Source organism: Mustela lutreola, chromosome 6, assembly GCF_030435805.1.
Source record: "Mustela lutreola isolate mMusLut2 chromosome 6, mMusLut2.pri, whole genome shotgun sequence".
Lineage (NCBI taxonomy): Eukaryota > Metazoa > Chordata > Mammalia > Carnivora > Mustelidae > Mustela > Mustela lutreola.
The window spans coordinates 93,152,092-93,173,090 of NC_081295.1; the positions used below are offsets into that span (position 1 = coordinate 93,152,092).

At 44.5% G+C, this 20,999-nt stretch overlaps 1 protein-coding gene across 1 annotated transcript in view; it reads right to left on the minus strand.

Annotated features, from left to right (window-relative positions):
- The window catches only part of CLIC5 (chloride intracellular channel 5), a 163,729-nt gene that overhangs the window by 135,114 nt on the left and 7,616 nt on the right, over positions 1-20,999 (minus strand). The gene's annotated exons all lie outside the window — the stretch shown is intronic.

The following is a 20,999-nucleotide window of genomic DNA, read 5'->3' on the forward strand; positions in this document are numbered from 1 at the left end:
CATATATAATCTGAGAATTCAAATTTGAGAATTTAAAAACCCAAGTGGTCAGAGGCAAGGGAGGAGAACAAAGGAGCTTGCTGTTCAAAATCACCTTCCCAAAGGCCTCCTGCAACCCCTAGGGTAAGGTAGATTCGGGAAAGATAAGCCCGCTACACTCATGCTAGTTTGCTTTGCAAATGCGGATGGCGAAGAGCAGCTTAGAGGCTGCTCCACAGGGAGATCTTTGGAGGCGAACCCTGGACCACCTTGTTCACGGTCCTCTTGTTCTCCTCTCCCCAGCCCAAGAAGATACATTTTTCTCATCTTTGAATTAATGATGTCCCAAACCTCTGTTCAAGCATAACATCTCCTGGGGAGTTGTGACAGTGATAAGGAAACAAATATTACAGATGCTCAAAACTATTCCTGTGGCTACATCTCGCTTACGCTTCTATAAGAACTAACTCCTCGCTCCTTCCCTTCCTTCCTCCTCTGGGGTAAGGTAGGAGACAGTGAGAGCCCCCAACTATTGAATTATCTTCAGAGAGGAGTGTTGTTAATTAATTTATTTTTTAATATTTTATTTTATTTTATTTATTAGAGAGAGAGCAGAAGTATGAGCACAGGAGGTGCAGTGGGGCCAGCAGAGGGAGAGGGAGAAGCAGGCACCCCACTGTGCAGGGAACCCCCCTCCCCCAATGCGGCGCTGGATGCTGGGATCATGACCTGAGCCAAAGGCAGGTGCTTAATCTACTAAGCCACCCAGGTGCCCCCAAAGAGGAGTTTAAAAGCACTTACATGTCAGGCAGAATAACACACAGTTAATGATCTGGGCTTTGGAGGCCAACAGGCATGGGTATGAGCCCCTCAGTTCCAGGCAAGAGCCATCAAATCGGTTATAGAAATAGGCAGACCTAACTTCAACAAGTAGCCAACATGGGGTTGGCTAAGTCATCTCAGGGCCCAAAACTGTAGATTTCACATAGACTAAAACTCTCTCTTCTTTGTCATCAAATTACTTTTTAATGTGTTGTGTTAATAGCCTCAGTCAGGAAGCTTAGGATCCATCCGTTCCACTGAATGGGAGGTTATTGTTACTATTTCCAAAACGTTGGGAAATGCTAGTTTGAACAAGTTTAAGTGTTTTTTTGTTTTTTGTTTTTTTTTTTAAGATTTTATTATTTATTTGACACAGAGAGAGGTAACAAGCAGGCAGAGAGGCAGGCAGAGAGAAAGGGGAAGCAGGCTCCCTGCTGAGCAGAGAGCCCAATGCAGGGCTCGATCCCAGGACCCTGAGATCATGACCTGAGCTGAAGGCAGAGGCTTTAATCCACTGAGCCACCCAGGTGCCCCAAGTTCAAGTTTTCTTGACTGATTTTTCTGCTCCTTTCAGACGCCAATGTCCACTGCAATTTTGTAAGAGGAGGAAGCAGTAGGTAACGTTTCTCAAATTTCCTTAGCCATACGATCCAGTTTTTGTGGAGTGTGTCAAGGGACCGGTATTCTGTGGGGTATAGCTTTGCAAATAATCACCAGTCATAGGAGATCACACCATGGCTAGTGCCTCTGCATATCCTCAACAGCAAACTATCTTTGAGCCACATGATGTCAGCAGGCTAGTCACTTTTGGCCTTTTGATCCCTCTCTGTGTTCCTCCAGATCCCCTCTGAGTCCCTGGGCTCACAGCCCTATGCAGAGCCACCAAAGTTAATCTGCTCAACTGAAAATAACTGTCCTCACTGCGGACAGAGTCCTACAGTGAGGTCCACCCAATCTTCACACCATCAAATGTCCCATTGTCTGGTTCTGGTTAAATTGACTTTTCCAACAGAAGTTTTAAAAAGGGGAGACTTTTTAAAGTCTGAAGGCAGAGGCTTTGGGTGGGCGTCTGGGTGGCTCTGTTGGTTGAGCGTCTGACTCTTGATTCCTGTTCAGATCATGATCTCAGGGTCCTGGGATGCAGCTCAACACTGGGCTCTGCACTGGACATGGAACCTGCTTAAGATTCTCTCTATCCCTCTGCCCCTCCAATACCCCGTCCTTCTCTAAAAAAACAAACAAAACAAAACAAAACAAAACCAAAAACAAAAAACAAAACCAACCTTCTAAGAAATAGAAACCAAGACAAAATGCCATTTGCCCAAACACAAAATAAACTTGGCATCCTGAGCTATTCAACCACATTATTTTGCTACTCCTGCTAATGGGAGACCGTGCCCACTAATTGCCAAGATTGAATCATTCCATCTGAGGGCAGAATTACTAATAGTCACCAAACAAACTTCCTGCTCTATAAACTTTAGAAATTAAAATACTAATAATGCACCAACATTTCAAACACAGGGATAATATTTCAATAGTAAATAAACATTGTTGCCAGGAAAATGGGTGTTTTCTACTCCCTTGCCTTGAAAGGAACATGGGCTCTGAGACACTCTGGCTTTGGTGGCAGCAAATATATATATATTTCAGACAGAAAGCACTCCTTTAGTAGGTTTCCTTTGTTCTTGTAGTTTTTAAGGTCAAGAAACTGCCCTTGACATGGACAACAGATTCTCCCACCTGCATCTTACATAGGTTAAAGTATTCCAAAGATACCCAAAGAGAAGAAATAGGAAAAAAGTAACAACCTCCCCAAATCATACATATTCTATATGTATACAGAAATAAAAAGTATATATGTTTATATATGTATATAAAATAAAAGTATGTGTATTATATATATAGTAAGAGTATATTATATATATATATGTGTGTGTGTGTGTATTATATCTATAATCTCACTAAGGAATCTTTGAAGTAAAGGGGTAGAATTTCTGACAATACCAACTACCAAAAACGTTTCTATCTCAGCATCAACAATGGCTCTTCTCTGAACTCCTAGAACACTTACCTGAACACCATTATTCTGTAATTATCAACTCTCCACTCATTAGTGTTTGCTGTTACTCTCCCCTCGGAGTACTTATGACCTTCTTCAGGGACAGTGGTAAACCCGAGCTAGAGGCTCAGTAATGTTCGTTGGGTTGAGTTGGGTTGACCTCGGATACCTGCTTGCTAGCTCAGTATCTATCATTATATCAATATGATTGGGGGCGAATTATTTAACGTCTCTGGGTCATAGTTTCTATGTATCTAAAACAAGCAAGTTAGATCAAGTGATGTCCATGATCCTCTGCAGACCTGAAGACCCCTGAGTCTCTGTTTCTCTACCTCAGAGCCTTTGCTCACAAAGTAAAGATAAAGCCTTGATTTAGTTCTAGGTACAAGCCATTTAAGGGGTTAGGGTGTCTCTCCTTTTTTTCCAAGTGCCGCCCCTGTGACCTGTGGCTGGGGCCATCTGTAAATGTAGGATGATGAGGATGACAGCCATACAATATGTTTAGAGAATGTTCAGTCGTCTTTCCCTTTCACACTCTAACTCCTGTGACATGGTAACTGAATTTCGCTGCAGTAATTCCTTGTATTTGCTTAGTGTATTACATTTTATATGATATTGTCTCATAGATTTTCTTTGGATGCTCACAACTGCCTAACCAAGTAGGAAGAGCAGATATTATTACTTCGTCATCAATCCAGATACTGGGACTCGGATACGTGAATTTGCCTACCAGCACCCAGGGGCTATGAATTCAGCCGGTGTGCTCCCTCCACTGTACTCACTGTCTGAACCGAGGCATCAGGACTACAAAGTAAGCCTGCTCCTTGAGTGGGTCGGGGTAGAACTGAGGACTCACACACTCAGCAATTGTTGCTAATGTCTCACACATTTAGGTCCCAGGACTAGCATGATATCCATAAATTAGTCCAATATTTTCCACAATATATTTCATGAAACACTAGCATAATGAAATTTCCCTGAGAAAAAGAAAATCTTGCAGTCAAATCCATTATATTGCATTTCTATTTAGAACCCTTTGTGCAATGAAGTATTATTGATAGTTTTCTGCCCACAGATCCTTGCGAGATCCTGCTGAAAAGCAATATAGGAGTATGAAAAAGACTAATCTCCCAAGAGTAAGAAAATGAGACAGGGTCACCAACAGAGAAGGGATTTAGATAAACTTCTGGAGGAGAAAAGGCAGCTAGGAGCGTACCCACGGATTAGAGAGGATGGAGAAAGCTACAGCCCAGAATAAATCCAAGGCGGCTGCAGAGGAGGTGGGGGCCATGTTCCCTTCCAGGATCCTGGAGAAGCTGAGGGTTTGGTCTTGGCTAGTGGGTGGGAGGCACAATGTGGGGTTCAAATGGAGTGACTCACTTGGAACAGCTGCACTAGACGACAGCCAGCTGCCTCCCCCAGGTGGAGGTGGCATTTACCTCCAGACTCTCGATGGAAGGTTCTTCTCCTCAGGAAGCCATCTGAGGAGCTGGGGGAGAGCTCATGCTTCCAGCGGGGGTGTGACAGCATCAGGGTAAAGCCCAGCTCACCCTGGCTTTTGGAGATCAACTCCATTCTGGCTTACCTGGAGGGGAGGATGGTTGATTTGACCTCCTCTGTCTCTGCCTCCATCTGGTAGTGTGGGAAGCTTTGGAAAAGGATCAGTTATAAAATAAGACCAGAGTTAACAGGGATTAAAGAGTGTATATGCCCAGGGGCACCTGGGCGGCTCAGTGGGTTAAAGTCTCTGCCTTCAGCTCAGGTCATGATCTCAGGGTCCTGGGATCGAGCCCCACATCAGGCTCTCTGCTCAGTGGGGAGCTTGCTTCCTCCTCTCTCTGTGCCTGCCTCTCTGACTGCTTGTGATCTCTGTCTGTCAAATAAATAAATAAATAAATTTTTTTAAATGTATATGCCCCAAGATGAAAAACCTAATTGAAGAGCTGGAAAATAAAGAGTGTTATTTCCGAACACAGAGAAAAACAAAGGGAGACGAGTAACAGGAGAGAAATAACAAGAGGAAGAGGCCAAACCCAGAAGGGACACTATCCAGCGAATCAAGGTTCCAGAAAGAAAGGTCAGAGGATTCAGAGAGCAGGGCCACCCCTGACACACGGGTCACTCAGGATCACACTCGGTGGGCCAGTCCCCAGGCAGGCAGGGCCCCCCACCTGGGAGCTGGCCTCCATGCTAATGACAGAGCGATGAACAGTCAAGTGCAAGGCGGGGAGTCCAGAGAAAACAGGAGAATGAGGGAACGGAGCAACAGGAGGCACCACTGTCTTGGATGGGGAGGAGGGGACAGTTGGCACGGAATCAAGTGAGGAACTGAGCCGTGATCCTTCCGTGCGTGTGAACAAATCAAAGGAGGAGAGCGTGCAGATGGAAGCGTGACGGGCTGCTGCGGGAGGGACGACCTCACTGCTCTCGCTCATCCCCTGAGGAGTTCCTCTAGGTCATCTCCACGCCTGGCATCATTAGAAAAGGGCCTTGGATCGCACCCAGCCGGTCCACTTTAATTGCCGAGGGGGGCATTGGTGGTTTCCGAGCACACCTCCCGTCTGACGCTGGACTGGCAAACACCGGCTCCACTTGCGCGCCCTCTCTGCCTCTCTTCTCCGAGAACCGCTTCCTCCCGCGCTCCTGGGACTGGCGCTTTATACTGGGGCTATTTTTAGCAGCTGGTACGCGGTGGCTGCTGGGACCTATTGCCTCAAGAAGCTGACGAGAACTTTCCCCCGGGGGAGAGAGGCATTCCATTCTGTAATCTTGCCCCAAGAGCTGTCTAATTGAGATTTGCCCATGGGCAACTCCCAGAACCATTTACCTCCTTCGTGAAAGGCGAGATCAGGTAGCCGTGCTGTGTACTTAGCAGTCAGCAAGAACCCGGCCAAGTTATTTTGGTCAGGAGAACCAGAGCGGCCATTCAAAACCTGTCGTTGAGATAAAGGGGACTGTTTGGCTTTGGGGCGGAGGGATGCTGGGAAAGTCTTGGGTGGGGGAGGTCTGGGGAGGATCACCCTCATGCTGATTTTTCTATAGGGTCACGCAGGGTCTGTGCCCCAAACCACATACTCCCTCCTTTCCAGTCAAACAGGACACGGACTGGCCTTCAGGAAAGCCGCTTGAAAGGCCTGCCTGGGAGTCTCTGAGCTAGGTATTTAATCTGCCAGGGCTGACACTTCCTTCCCTGCTCCCAGATAATAGGGGCAGGAGTGGCCCTAAAAGGCCCCACTGCCAAAATCATCTTCCTGAAGCACAGTTCTGACCTTGCGATTTCCTAGTTCAAAACCCTCGGAAACTCCCTGCTGCAAACAAAATACACCTCACAAACCCTAGCTGCTGTTGCAGGCCTTCTACATTCCAACACAATCCCCAGGTGTCATTTTTTTCTCCACGCTTCTACCCCCAGCTCCCTGACACTCCATCCAAACTATGTCACTGACTGTTCCTATAAAGCTAGTTTCCCACCTCCATGCCTGTTAGGGACTGAATGTTTGTGTTCTCTCAAAATTCCTATATTGAAGCCCCGAGTCCCAGTGTACTGCTATTAAGAGATGGGGTCTAGGGGCGCCTGAGTGGCTCAGTGGGTTAAGCCTCTACCTTCGGCTGGGGTCATGATCTCAGGGTCCTGGGATCGAGCCCCAGATTGGGATCTCTGCTCAGCAGGGAGCCTGCTTCCCTTTCTCTCTGCCTGCCTCTCTGCCTACTTGTGATCTCTGTCTGCCAAATATATAAATAAAATTAAAAAAAAAAAAAAAGAGAGAGATGCGGTCTATAAGGGAATAATGAAGGTTAAAGGACGTCATAAAGGTGGGCGCTGAGCCAATAAGACTAGTGTGCCTTATAAGAAAAGACACCAGAGAGCTCACTCCCCTCCCTGTGAGGACCCAGAGAAAAGGCTGCCATCCACACAAAGAAAGCTGTCACCAGACCTTCCGTGCCGGCACCCAGACCTTAGATTTCTAGGCTCCAAAACTGTGAGAACATAAATTCTGTTGTAAAATCTCCCAGTCTGTGGTATTTTTGTTACACAGTCTGGGCTGACTGATACAATACCCTTGCACATGCAGTCCCTCTTCACAGAGTGTCCCTTTCACTATTTCCACTGGACCAAATCCTTCAAAAAAAGTCTTCTTTTTCTGTAGAAGGACCTTTTTTTCACTTTCTGACTGAGTAATAGTTACTTACAAATATGAAACCTTTCCTACGGAGCTGAAAGTCCTTGAAGTTACTCATCCGGGTGTCACCCATAACTCTCCAACCAGCGTCTTTAACATGTGAAAATGATAGCCGTCCTCTATGGAGTGCCTTCTCTGGGCATATGTGAAACGATTTCTGTGTTTAGTTGGAATCTTCACAATCACCTCACAAGGAAGATATTATTATTCTCGTTTTAAAAATGGTGAAACTTACTGTATAATTCTACCTACCCGAGGTCTCTGGGATAGACAAGAGACAGAATTGGGGGGGAAGGGGAATGGAGGGTTAGTATTGAATAGATACAGAGTTTCTGTTTTGCAAGATGATAAGAATTCTGTGGGCGTACAGTGGGGCTACAGCATGACAGTGTGAATGTATTTAATGAACAATATACTTAAAAGATGGTTAAGGTGTTACTTTCTTTTTAAAAGATTTTATTTATTTGGCAGAGAGATAGAGAGCACAAGTAGACAGAGAGGCAGGCAGAGGGAGAGAGAGAAGGAGGCTTCCGTTGAGCAGAGAGCCCAATGCAGGACTTGATCCCAGGACCCTGGGATCATCTCCTGAGCCAAAGGCAGCTGTTTAACTAACTGAGCCACCTAGGCATCCCTGTTAAGATGTTAAATTTTATGTTAGGTGTATATTCCCACAATTTTTTAAAAACTGGTGAAACTGAGGCTAAAGTAATTTGCCCAAGGCCATCCAGCTAGAAAATGGAAAAGCTTGGATTTAAGCCTTCTCTGCCCAGTGTTCTTGTTTTGTTTCATTTGGGTGCATCTTCTCTCCCCTTTGCATAAATGCTAATGTTCCTCAATGCTCTGTCCTTCACTTTCTTGGATTCTGAGTTCAGGGTTAGAAAAAGATGGTCTCTCTAGGCAAACAAAGTAGAGTGATGTGCCCTCTTCCTGCAGAAGCAGCCCTACAGACACCTGGTTTCCTGGGTAGACTTGGTTGGATGCCAGCCCCACTTGCCTTTGCCAACCACCCTTGTGTGAGGTACAACCTCACAGTCAGTGGTGTGTGGAATGGGCTGTCCCAACTTATGAGAGCCAACCATAAATCTCCTCCCAACTTGCTGTTCCGTGATGTCACACTGGCAGCTTGAAATTGGCTTTGGTGGGAATATGTGTGCTATGGAAACCAGCAAATACTAAAAATTAAGACTTTTCTCCCCAGAGAAACTGTCGCTAATCGTTTACTGTCCACAATGTGCATACTGACTTTATTGGGGTCTTTGCGCTCTTGGTATGAACTTCTTTACACCAATTACTACTGCTGTAATTGAGATCTCTACAGCTAATTTTGTCCCTCTTTCTACATTTACACCTATATGTCTGCCTGTCTATTGGGCACATCAACTTGTATTAGGCCAGGGCACATAAAAATGCTGAAAACACTCTATCCTCCTTAATCTATAATGTCACTTTCCATATGGTCTTCCACATCCAAGGAGGCACTCAGTCGCAGACGTTCCATCCCCGAAATAATTTTCACTGACTGCATGCTTTCCATTGTTCTTTGTAGTAGTGCAGACTCTCATCACCTCTCACCTGTGATATAATGTTGACCGCTCATCTCTGCCAGCTAACTGGTCTACCAGCTTCCACCCTTTTTATCAGATCAGAATTTCATAGTTGTTCAGATCTAATCAATCATTATTCTGCTTCATTTTTCATGTCTCCCCCATTAACCACGAAGTAAAATCCAGCTTCCTTAGTTCAGCACACAAAACCTCCCACAGTAGGGTCCTAAACTTCATTTTCAGCATCATTTACTCACTGCATCCCATAACACAGTCTGTGAACCACTAGTTGATTCCAAATAACCTCAGCCTATTACCGCTGCTACCAGCTGGTCTTCCTTTCCCTGCTCAACCTGGGCTCCTGCAGGACCTTTAGATTCCAGTTCACGTGTTGAATTGTGAAATTTTCCTGGGCCTCTTCCCTCCTCCTGAAAGAGCAACCACTCCTTTGCCACACATTATCACCTTGCATGGGTCAAGGACTCTGTGTGTGTGTGTGTGTGTGTGTGTGTGTGTGTGTGTGTTCCTTTTCCCACCTATGTTGAGTGTTTGTGAGATTCTTGTTCATTTTTATCATTTTAGTACCGAGTAGAATTCCTGGCCTATAGCAGATGCTAAATATAAATAACCTGGAGACACAAATTTAAATTAAAGTAAAATGATTGAGCTCATGTCACATATCCATGATTCAGTTAAGCACTTCATTCTCCATAACAAGCCTCTGTGGTGCATATCATACCACATTCTCCAAATAGAGACATTGGCCATCAGGGATGTCAATCATTCCTTCAAGGTTAAAGAGTTAGTAAATAATACAGCTGATATTTTAACTCCATTCTGACTTCAAATTCCATGCTTTTCCCACTACTCCGGGATTTGTTTTAACAAGGAAAACCTTGGTGGGAGCAAGCAGTGATGACCGAATGTCATAAGGGCCATATCTGGTGTATGTGCAAAAGGTCACAGCACGGTCTGGAGAGAGGTCACGGGTGAGAAGGTCTGAGATGGAGGGGACCAGGGAAATCTTTTTACTGTGGAGATGAACTTGGGCCCTGTGATAGATATTACAAAGGGGCTCAACTCAACCTTTCTAAACCCTCCTGGCATGGCTTCCCGTACTATAGAGACCCACCCCCCGGAAATTACATTTCTTAGACCCCCTTGCAGCTAGAGTATAGACATGTTCATTTCCACTAAACAGATGCATTATGTGTGAGGACAGATCAGCAAAAGCGAGCACCGTATAGCCATAGTATGCATGGAATGTGAGATCTTAGAGCAAGCACAGTGGCAGAGGCACTGAGTTCTCTGGCCTGCAGGCCTGGTAGAAGGTTTAGTGCCTCGCCCTAGTGTCCTAGATGCCAGCAGCAGAAAATAACCGTGGTGGGGTTGCCTCTAGAACAATCCCAACATCTGGTTTAGGATTTCTCCAGGTTGCTTTGTCCCTAGAGGTATAGCACTTAAGCCTGGCCCTGGCCCGCCCAGAAAAAATCTGTGAATTTCCTAACACTCTGTAATGAATCCCTCTCTGCTTAAACTACTAGAGTGGATTCTTTTGTCTGCAACTAAGACCACTTACCAATAGAAGCACGGTCGGGGACAATAATAGGCTTGTTACCCCATTTTCCTGGAGAGGTTATGACAGAAGTGTGTAGCCTGTCTCAGCTATTTCAAGAACAAGGCCACACTGTACATCACTTAGCAATTTGAGCTCGGTGGGTGTTAGGGTTTAAAACAGAGACACATTTGTGTTGTCTGTATCATTTTGGCTTTGTTTCGTGCTTAAATTAATTCAGAAGATATGATATCGTCCCTATAGACAGAGCCAGTTCAGGCAAGAGGATATCTTGCCTCCTTCTTAATGTGAAATTAGCCTGAGGACCTGAGAGCAGCAATGTTGCTCCTTCTCAGAGAAGCGGATAGTAAGCCCAACTTGCCCAGATACTTGAGTGAGCTCCTGCCGCATGGTAGGAATTGAGTCGGATAACCACAGTTTAATCTTCCAAGCAAGTCTGTGACATGGGCAGGAATGGAAAACAAGGCTCCAAGAGGTGAAGAGATTTGCCCTAGTTCAACAGGTTTATAAATGGCCTCACTGGGATGAGAACCGGGGTTGACTCAGAAGTTCACGGACCTCCCATGCTGCCAGTCTGCCCACAGTGGGAGCAAGGAAGAAAAGCAAGATCATCATCCCTCTTGCCCTAAGACAAGACGCTCATTGGAAAGAAAAGTCCCAGCAACACGAGGGAGAAGGTAATTGAAGGGATGTGGCAGGCACGGTTTACTGCCTATGCAAGAACATTACCCTTCAACCTTCCTTAATATCCCTGCTTATTCCAGGTGCTGGGGGAACTGCTTTATTCTGTGGAGGGTGGACCCAACCCCTGTTCTACGGTGTGCCCCCCACTCCCCCACACCTTGTGACTAAGAGGAGAGGGTTGTTATAGACCTCACCATGGACTTGGCTGACCTCACCCCAACAGTCAACCTCCTGGGCTCTCACCACACATGAAAAATAAACCCTACCCTTAAAGCATGGTCATGGTTCCTGTAACAAGCAGACAGATGCTCTTCTATCTCATATGGGGGTTTGCAATTCATAAGAAATCTTACAAGTGTTATGATGGGGTCACAGTAAGACATGAACAGGAGCTCTCCCAGAAGGCGAGGTTTGGATGTTCTATTCCTTCCTCACCTCAAGTCATGAAACCACTGAGGGCCTGGGGAAACCAGAATCAACCCCATCAGCACATCCTAGTCAGCACGCTCTCAAAAATCATTACAAGGCACAGCCCCTTTACATCTGGAAGTGGGGACTCTTCCTGCCAATCATAATTCAGATGGAGTTCAAGGTTGTTTTTGCCAGAGGAGTCGTGTCCTAAGATTGTAAAGGCAGGGCAAGTCTCCACAAGGTTCCTCTGCATTTCCTAAGGTCTTGGTCTCTTAGGAAAACCAAAGAAATGATAGACTGCTCTTTCTAAATCTACAGCAGCAGGGACTATGCCCCTGGTGTTCACCGCTGGATCCCCAACATCTGGCACTCAGCCAGGCACAGAGGAGACACTGATTCCTACCTTTTACCCTAGTGCCCACATTTCATTCAAAGTTTAAGACCTGCCTCCTCCATGTAGCCTTCCCAGGTAAATCCGATCCATGTTCATCTCTGAATGCCCTCTGTGCTTATCTGGAATGGTACATCGCATATTCTAGAAACTGTTTCTCTTGTATTAATTTCTAAATGCTTCACAGTGTTCATCCTTCTCCCTGAGCCAGCTTGTCACAGTCTCACAGAAAGAAACACACTTTAAATTGCTTTTCTGTCTCTCCAGTATCAGCATGAGGTCCAGAGTACAGGCCCTATAAAGATTAATTGACCTTTGATTTGAAATGAAAGGGATGCCTAGAAAAGTGTAGACAATTGACTTGAGCCCATGCACACAGCTATTAAATGTTTTATTGTAGAATAAGAACTTACCACACTCACAAGAGAATTGTTCAACCTTCACCCTCACATTTGCTCAGTAAATAACCCCTTCCTTCACCCCAGGTAACCTTCCCTGCTTTCCTTTGAGGAAGAAGGACCCTTATCTGTGTGTCTGGGTTTCAGGATTAATGCTCCATTGGCCCTAGTGACTGAAGTGGCAGCTTCTTTGATCCTCAAAGTTACTGTAGCTTTGATGGTTAGCAACTTGCCCCAGAGAGACTCTCAGTGAGCCTGGGTTTGGCCCATGGATATGGACAGCTTTACTGAGATTCACAAGAGCTGATTATTCGTTCAAGAGCTTTGCCTGAAGAGTTGCCAGTTTAAACCAACTGATTCCTACAAACTTGTAGCACAGGTACTATTTATTAATAGGAATAATTTTCATGGGTGATTTCTTTATTTTGTAGGCATGACCACTCTTCTGTCTCACTAAAGCCAGTCACCCACCTTCTTATTTCCAGACAAAGGAATAAAGAGGAGGGGTCTGTGACCACACAGCGGGTTGATATTCTGCTAGATCTGAACCCAGCTCACCCTGGGATAGCATCATAGCATCGTCCTACAGAATTTTCTGCAACAGTAGCAATATTCTACATCTGCTCTTTCCAATACAGTAGGTAGTTTCAAATAGCATTGTTCTAGGATAACCACGCCAGTTTATAGAGGGTTGCTACTGCCAAAGAAGAAGATGACCTAGGCAGTGCCCTCCATTCCCACCACCACAGTAGCACAGGACTAAGGTATTTCTGGACAAGGAAAACACACCCAGCTTTGACGCAGTCAACACGAGGCCCTTATGTCAGTTATTCAACACCATCCCATATATTTGTTTTGCAATTGTTATCATCGAAACCTCAGGACATTAGTGGTTTCCTAAACAATGCATTCTCTTATATTTTGGCTGTTGCCATGTTACTGCTGTGCACCAAGCCTTGGCAGTAATGGGAGGCTGATGGCTTGTGACAGGCCTGGCACTGCTGTTGACCCACGGACTCATGAAGGAATGTGGAAGGCTCTGCTCCAGAGCATAAAGATGAGGCATGGCTTAAAGCCCAGATTTCTAATCTTTGTCTTCACAAAATGTTTGTCATGCACAAAACACTTGGTCTCAGGCCTCATTCACGTGGGAGGTCATCTCATATTTTTGAGGGACTGTTGTCTGAAGGCAGAGCTGCCAGTTAGCCCATTTTCCCATGGACACAATACGGTTCACACACAAATTCATTCTGGATGCTTAGGGCCTGGGTACTGGAAGGTAGCTTGAAAATAGGGTTCTCTCTTAGGAGTACTAAAGCCCATTCCGAGGATATTCCTGAAGATCTCATGGAATCATCAGAGTTTGAATGGGAAGAGGTTAAAAGATGGCATTTCCTTCCAGCTTGAGCTGATGAAGGATTAGCTGGGACATTTGTTTTCTGTCTCTTCAAAGGTACAAATAAAGACTTTGCAAGTGACAACATACTCTCTTAAAAGAGAATGGAAAGAAAGAAGGTCAGCAAACAACCTTTGTCTGAAGGCCAAAATATTTGCTGTGTTTGTCTCCCACAAAATCATTTTGGTGTCATTATCATTAGATGTTAGTCCGGTTGGGCTTTATGACTACATTCCAAACGGTGATTCAAACTTGAACTCAAGGGGCCAATGATTGGAAAGAAAGGAGAAGCAATTCAAAAGAAGTGGGAATCTTAAAGTCGATTAGGACAACCTCCACTTCCGGCCAGAAGGGAACCCAGATTTACACTTAACAATTAGAACATTACTTTAAATAACTGGTAAAGCATACCAACTCCACAAAGTGATTGTTTTTGGACATTGGGAATAGGCAACACAGAATCCAAATATAGCAAGACGGTCTGTCAGTTGAGAAGACAACACAGTCTGGGGCATGGAAACATCAGGGCAGCTAGAGTTCACAGATCTAAATACTGGAGGGGATAGAGATGTAGAGAGAAAGAGAGAGAGGCGGAGGGAGAAACTACCAAGTGTGGGGAAAGAACTGGAAATGAGTAGGAGAAACAGTACCAGCATCTCACATAGGACTGGTTGTAGTTTGTTTTCCAGCAGTCAGAGTGGAAGGACACTGTACGCATTAGATGGAGTCCTTAGAAGCATATTGCTTTAGTAGTGGAGCTAAACCATTTTTTAGGAAGGGATTTTCTAGACTCACCCTTAGAAAGATTACGAGTAAGCATCAAAAGGATCAAATTCATTCCAAGCAACTTAACTGCCCAACACTTTAAAGAAACATAACATAATCCAGTATCAAACAACATAAACTTCACTATGTCTGGCAATCAAAATCTATTACTAGACATGCAAATAACTAGAAAAATAAAACTCATAATTAAAGAAAAGACCAATCAATAAAAATAAACTTCATGCCCATATATATGGATATATTGAATATATATGGATAAGGTGATAAAATTAGTGTACAAGGACATTAAAATTGTCATTAAGAATAGACTCCATATGTTTAAGAAGGTAGGGGAAAGCATGAATATGATAAGAAGAGAATTGGCAATAAATGCAACACTGAGATTAAATCAACAAATAACTTGAGGGGTGAAAATTACCAAATTCACCCACAAAGAAAGATCTCCCTGGATATCCCTATATCTATTAAACACACTGAATTTTAAGGGAGGGAGGAACCTTCCCACCAGGAAATCTCTAGTGAAAATGCCTCCCCTGGCAAACTCTATGAAACTATTAAAGAAAAAAATTCCACAAAAGCTCTTCCAGTAAACAGAAGAGGAGGAAACACATTCTCAACTCACGCTGTAAGGCCTGCATTATCTTCATAACAAAACCAGACAAAGAAATGAAAAGAAAACTACAGACTAATATTCCTCATGAATACCAAGGCAAGGACTTTAACAAAATTGTAGTAAATCAAACCTGGCAATCTATGACAATAATGATAAATCATGACTAAGTGAGACTGGTCCCCAAAATCTAAGGTTGGTTTAACACAGGAAAATAAATGAATTTATTTCACATTAACAGAAAAATTAGATGAGGGGTGCCTGAGTGGCTTAGTAGGTTAGGTGACCCACTCTTGATTTTGGCTTGGGTCTTGAGATCTAACCCTGCCACAGGAAGGCTCTGGGCTCAGCAGAGAGTCTGCTTGTGATTTTCCTTTTCCCTCTGCCCCTCCTCCTACTCACATGTTCTCACTGGCATGTGCCCACTCACACTCTTTCTCTAAATAAATAAAATCTTTTAAAAAAGAAAAATCACATGATAAAACACATTTGGCAAAATTCAATACACATTCACACTTTAAAAAACTCTCAAAAAAAAAAAAAAAACAAAACCTAGGAATAGAAAAGAACTTATGACGTCTGTGAGGGGTGCCTGGGTGGCTCGGTTGGTTAAGAGTCTGCCTTTGGCTCAGGTCATGATTTCAGGGTCCTGGGATTGAACCCCATGTCCGAGTTCTTGCTCAGCAGGGGCATCTGCTTTTCCCTCTGCCTCGGCCCCTCCCCCCTCCCGTTCTCTCTTTAAAATAAATAAATAAAATCTTCAAAATAAATTAAAAAGATCTTAAAAATAAAGACATCTGTGAAAGACATACAGTTAATGTCATCTTTAATGATGAAAGATTGAATATTTTCCTTGTAAAAATGAGAACAAAGCAAGAAAGGAAGGAGTAAAGGAAAGAATACAGATTGGGAAGGAAGAAGTAAAGATGTCCTTTTTAAAAGATGATGTGAGAATATAGAAGAAAACCTTTGTGACCTTGGGTTAGACAACCATATCTTAGGACTACAAAAGCACAAATCATAGAAGAAAAAAATTGAAGGTGGTGATGGAAATGTTTTACATCATGGTACTTGTTACTAATTGTATACATTTGCCAAAACTTTATTGAAGTATACAGTCAAAACTGCTAGATGTATGCAAATTATATCCCCATAAAATTGCCCCGAAGAAGCAAAGAATATAATAGGATATATGGTAATGTCATAAGTATTAAATAAAAGGGAAAAAAAGGAGAGAATTTCAAATATTGAACACACATATCTATTCTAGAATGTGCACCAAATATCTCTGGAAACACATACGTGAAATTTTTAGAATGAATTGCTTCAGAAATGCAAATGGGGTATCTGAGGGGATCCAATGGAGGAGAGACTCTATCTTTTGTACCTTTGAAATTTTGAGCCATGCAAATAATAAACCTACTTAAAGGAGCAAAAAAGTCGGCGAAGTTCCAAAACCTGCTGTTATTCAGTATGATTTGAGTCAAAATCCTGTTACTCTGTGTGAACATCTCTTCTTTACTCATCGTTTCCTCCTTGCTCCATTTTAGAAATCACAGGACTCCCTAAGAGTATGTTCAATACATACTTCAGAGCATGGCAATAGTATAAACTTATGTGAAAGAGAGAAGGTCCCTGTGGGATGGAGACAATTTTACTGCAGGGTAGAATGAAGTTCCATGCCCTGCAGGTTAGAATCTGTGGAGGTTCTCAGGTTCGTCTCCTACAACTGTCTTTTTTACAAGTGAGAAGTCTAAGGCCCAGAGAGTGCCTGTGACTTCCCCAGAGTTGCACAGCTAGTCGGTGTCAGAATCCAGATGGGGACCTAGCTCCTAAGTCTTACTGCAGAAATAATACCAGGAGAGCAGGTGGCCCAGCACAGAGCATGGTTCAAAGTAAACATTCAGTAAGTATGAATTTCCTCTTTGTTTTTCCCCCCTCTAGCAGCTGGCTTCTTATCAGGACTCACCACCCACCCACCCACCCCCCTCCAAGTCAAATATCAAAGGATGCAGGGACGTAAGGGCATTTGCTTAAAGCTGACCACATTTCCCAAAATACACGAGTAAGTTACTCTTAAAAAAAAAAATGGAACGGGGGTGGCGCCTGCATGGCTCAGTGGGTTAAAGCCTCTACCTTTGGAAATGCTATAGAAAGAGGAGTCAGCCTGGGCAAAGCCAGTCTGGTGGGAGCTCAGCGTTCCGGGGGCATAACAAGTGAGACACGATGTGGAAGGAGATGGGGCCAGAGAGGCCGTTAGCTTGTTGGGGGAAGGGCTGGGATCTTGGTTATGCTCAGGGGTGGACTTGATCACATTGGCAAGGGACAGGGCTTAAAGCAGAAAATTTAAGTGTTCAAATATGCACATTTGCTCCAAGGGATGGTCTTTACTCCATTAGGTGGGTGAAGAATACCTGGGAGTTCATTTTACTCTGAGCAACATCTACAGAGCCCCTATGACAAGTCCAGCAGCCCATGAGACACTGTGCTGCAGAGATAAGTAAAATAGGGTCCCTTCCTCAAGGATCTAACAGTCTGGTGAACTGCTCTTTAGAAAACGGGAGCTCAGGAGTAGCTGGGACGCTCAGTCAGTTACGTGTCTGTCTTAGGCTCAGGGTCCTGGGATGGAGCCTCAAGTCAGACTCTCTGCCCAGTGTGGAGTCTGCTTCTCCCTCTCCTTCTCCCTCTCCCTCTGCTTCCTCCCCACTACTCATGCTCTGTCTCTCTCAAAGAAATAAATAAAACCTTAAAGAGAGAGAGAGAGAGAGAGGCACCTGGGTGGCTCAATGGGTTAAAGCCTCTGCCTTCATTCAGATCATGATCTCAGGGTCCTGGGACGCAGCCCTGCATCAGGCTCTCTGCTTGGAGGGGAGCCTGCCCCTCCCCCGCCCCCGCCTGCCTCTCTGCTTATTTGTGATCTCTCTGTCAAATAAATAAATAAAATCTTCTAAAAATTAAAAAAAAAGGGGGGGGGAGAGGGAGAAAGAAAATGGGAACCCAGGAAAGAATCTATCATCCACTAGTCCAACACCAAGCCCCTCCCCCAATCTTGTGATTGGCAGCCCCCTCCTGGTCAGTTGGTGTTCTCGCCCCCCAGTGTTGACACTACTCACCTTCTCCTGGTTAATGTGTTTGGTTTGGCTTCTGTGTCTATTGACAGACAGTGTTAGGTCAATTATAGGGATGCAGAAACACAAAGGCAGGCCCAGGAGGAAGGACACATTGCATTAGCTATGGTGACACTGTTAACACAAGCTGTCCCTTGTACTGTTGAACACTGACAGCTGTGAGAATCCTCAAGTCCTCTGATTGTAATGTTCCTTCAGAGCTCAACAAATCAAATTAAGCACTCAGAATACTGGCTTTCTGCCCAGCATCAGAATGATGTGAAGAACGTGCCAGGCATTCTCATCAATGTCTGGGATCTAAGGAGATGAAGGTGCAAACAGTCCACTGGCCTCTCACAAAACCCCTTGCATTTGGTGGAAATATGGACCCCAGGACTGGCTGTCGCATGTCCATGCTTCATCTCGACTAATTCCTACCTGCAGAGGCTGCAGTGAGTCCAAGAGTGCCTCCCTCCCCAAAGCTGGGCCTGGCCAGAACCTTGTGGCTTTAATTAAATTAAAGATCCTGAGATGAGATCGCCTTGGATTAGGAAGGGTCTTAAATCCACTGACAAGTGTTTATAGGAGAAGAGAGGAAAGGGGCGCCTGAGTGGCTCAGTTAGTTAAGCCTCTGCTTTTGACTCAGGTTGTGGTCTCGGGGTCCTGCGATCTAGCACCCCCCTACACACACACACATATTCTTCCCTCTGCCCCTCCCCACGCTCAGACTTTCTCTCTTACGCTCTCTCTCTCTCATGTGCTCTCTCTCTCTCAAATAAATAGAATCTTCAGAGGAGAAAACAGAGACAGACACAGGAGAGAAGGCCATGTGATACGGAGCAGAGGCTGGGGTGATGCAGGCGCAAGTTAGCGGATGCCAGGAGCCACCAGAGGCTGGGACAAGCAAGAAAGGACTTTCCCCTAGAGCTGGCAGAAGGAGTGTGGCTCTGCCAACACATGGACTGAAGACTTCTGGCCTCTATGTTGTGAGAAAATAAATTCCTATTGTTTGAAGCCTCCAATTTATGGTCATTTGTCACAGTGACTCTAAGAAACTAGTATGGGGGCTTGGAGCACCACTGTTGCAGTCCCCCCAGGGCCAGCCTTCCTCCTGCTGCATTGTCCTGAGCATCCTTGGGGGTAGCTCATTGCCCCCTCGGTCCCTCTCTTCCTTGATTCAGTCATCATTTAAATAGCCATGGATTGAGTATATGAGAATGGAAAAAAGGCAAAGAGTTCACAGCTAGAGAGTGAGATAGAGATATAAAGAGGTAATTGTAGCATTCAGTGTTATGGGCTGAATCGTGTTCTCCCAAAATGTGTATGTTTAATCCTAATCCCTAGTAGCTAAGAATGTGACTGTATTTGGAGATAGGGTCTCTAATGATTTAATGAAGTTAAAATGAGATCATTAGGTGGGCCCTGGTCCCATGGGACTGGTTGTCCTTATAAGAAGAGGAAATTAGGACATGGACACACACAGAGAAAAGACCATGTGAAGACACTGGAGGAAAATGACCATCTGTAAGACAGGGAGAGAGGCCTTGGAAAAAACCAACTCTGCTGACACCTTGGTGGAGAAAATAAATTTTTGTTGTTTAGGCCATGCAGTCTGAAGCACTTTGCTATGGGAATCCTAGAAAACAGATACATTGGAGTAATGGAGTAGATTCTAACCAGCCCTGATTGATGCATCCACAAGAGATGACTTCTAGGACAGTGGGTTGTCTCCAGAAGGGATAGCATTGAAAAGGACAATGTGAGCAAAAGCCCACTCTTTAAAAAGCATGAAGGATGCAGTAAAATAAAGTCAACACTTTTTGAGGCAAAGAGTAAGTGGGGAGTATCAGCTAATGCTGTAGGTCTTGTCTGAAAGGCTGATGGAGCATGTAGACCTTCATATGTATTCCCTTCTTTCTGGCCTTTTCCCTGGGAACTGTGGGGAGTGCTGCACGGCTGGAAACAGCATGGTCAGATGTGCTCTTTATCTGGATCATTCTGGTGACTAGGTGGGGGCTTCTTGGCGAGGAGCTGAGCCCAGAGGCCAAGAAACCAGTTGAGTCACTGGGGCCAAGATGACAGTGGCCAGTGGTGGTCAAGACGGAGAGAAGAGAACATTCAGGGAATTAAATTGACTAGACTATGGGGAAGTGAAAAGGTAGAAATCTATGTTACTCAAAAGTTTACTTTGTATAAGTGACAATATTGCCCACCAAGGTAGTTGTGCGTACATGGACATAGAGCTTGCAGTCCTTGCAGGAGAATGTCCAAAATTTCCCCTAGAAAACAGGTGGATCCTAGTATGGGCATTTATGTCAGAATATCACCTTGCCTTCATTGTCAGAGCTGACATAATCCCCATGACGATTCAGGCCCTGCTCCTTCATTACCCTTTTAGGAGGATTTCTCCACAAGCTTTCGTCAGATACTAAAAGGCTTAGAGCAAGCAGCTGGCCCCAAAGGAAAGAAAAGGAATGACTTGGGCCATTTATCACAAATTCTACTCCCTCCCTCCCACATGGACATACAAGGCATGTATACCTAGGTAGGGGAAATGGAAAGCATCATAATGATAAATAACCTTGAGGCGTCATGAGATTATCCTCCACTAAATAAATAAATAAATAAATGCATAGACTTTTAGAATGTTCCAAAACCTCCCAAAGCATATCCATGAACATCTGCATCCCAGGTTAGGAATGCCAATATAAAGGAAAGTGCCCTGGATTTAGAAGCCCAAGTCCCAGACTGCTACTAATTTGCAGACAGCCCTGGGCAAGTTTATGGACTTTTCTGGTTTTTAATTTTCTTATCATAGCACTAGAATTCTGTGACCTCTTTGACCAATGGCATTGGTTCACAAAGATATGGGGACCCAGGAAATGATTTTGAATAAATTGGGGTTTGACTGTGTTCCCAGCACCCTAATGAAGAAGAAATTATGAGAAGAATAGAAATCTTTGTTCAAACCTGCTCATTGCTCTATTTAATATAAGCTTCATTTGTTCCATGACAGCATGATTAGGCTCATGCAACAGGGTCAGACTTGTCT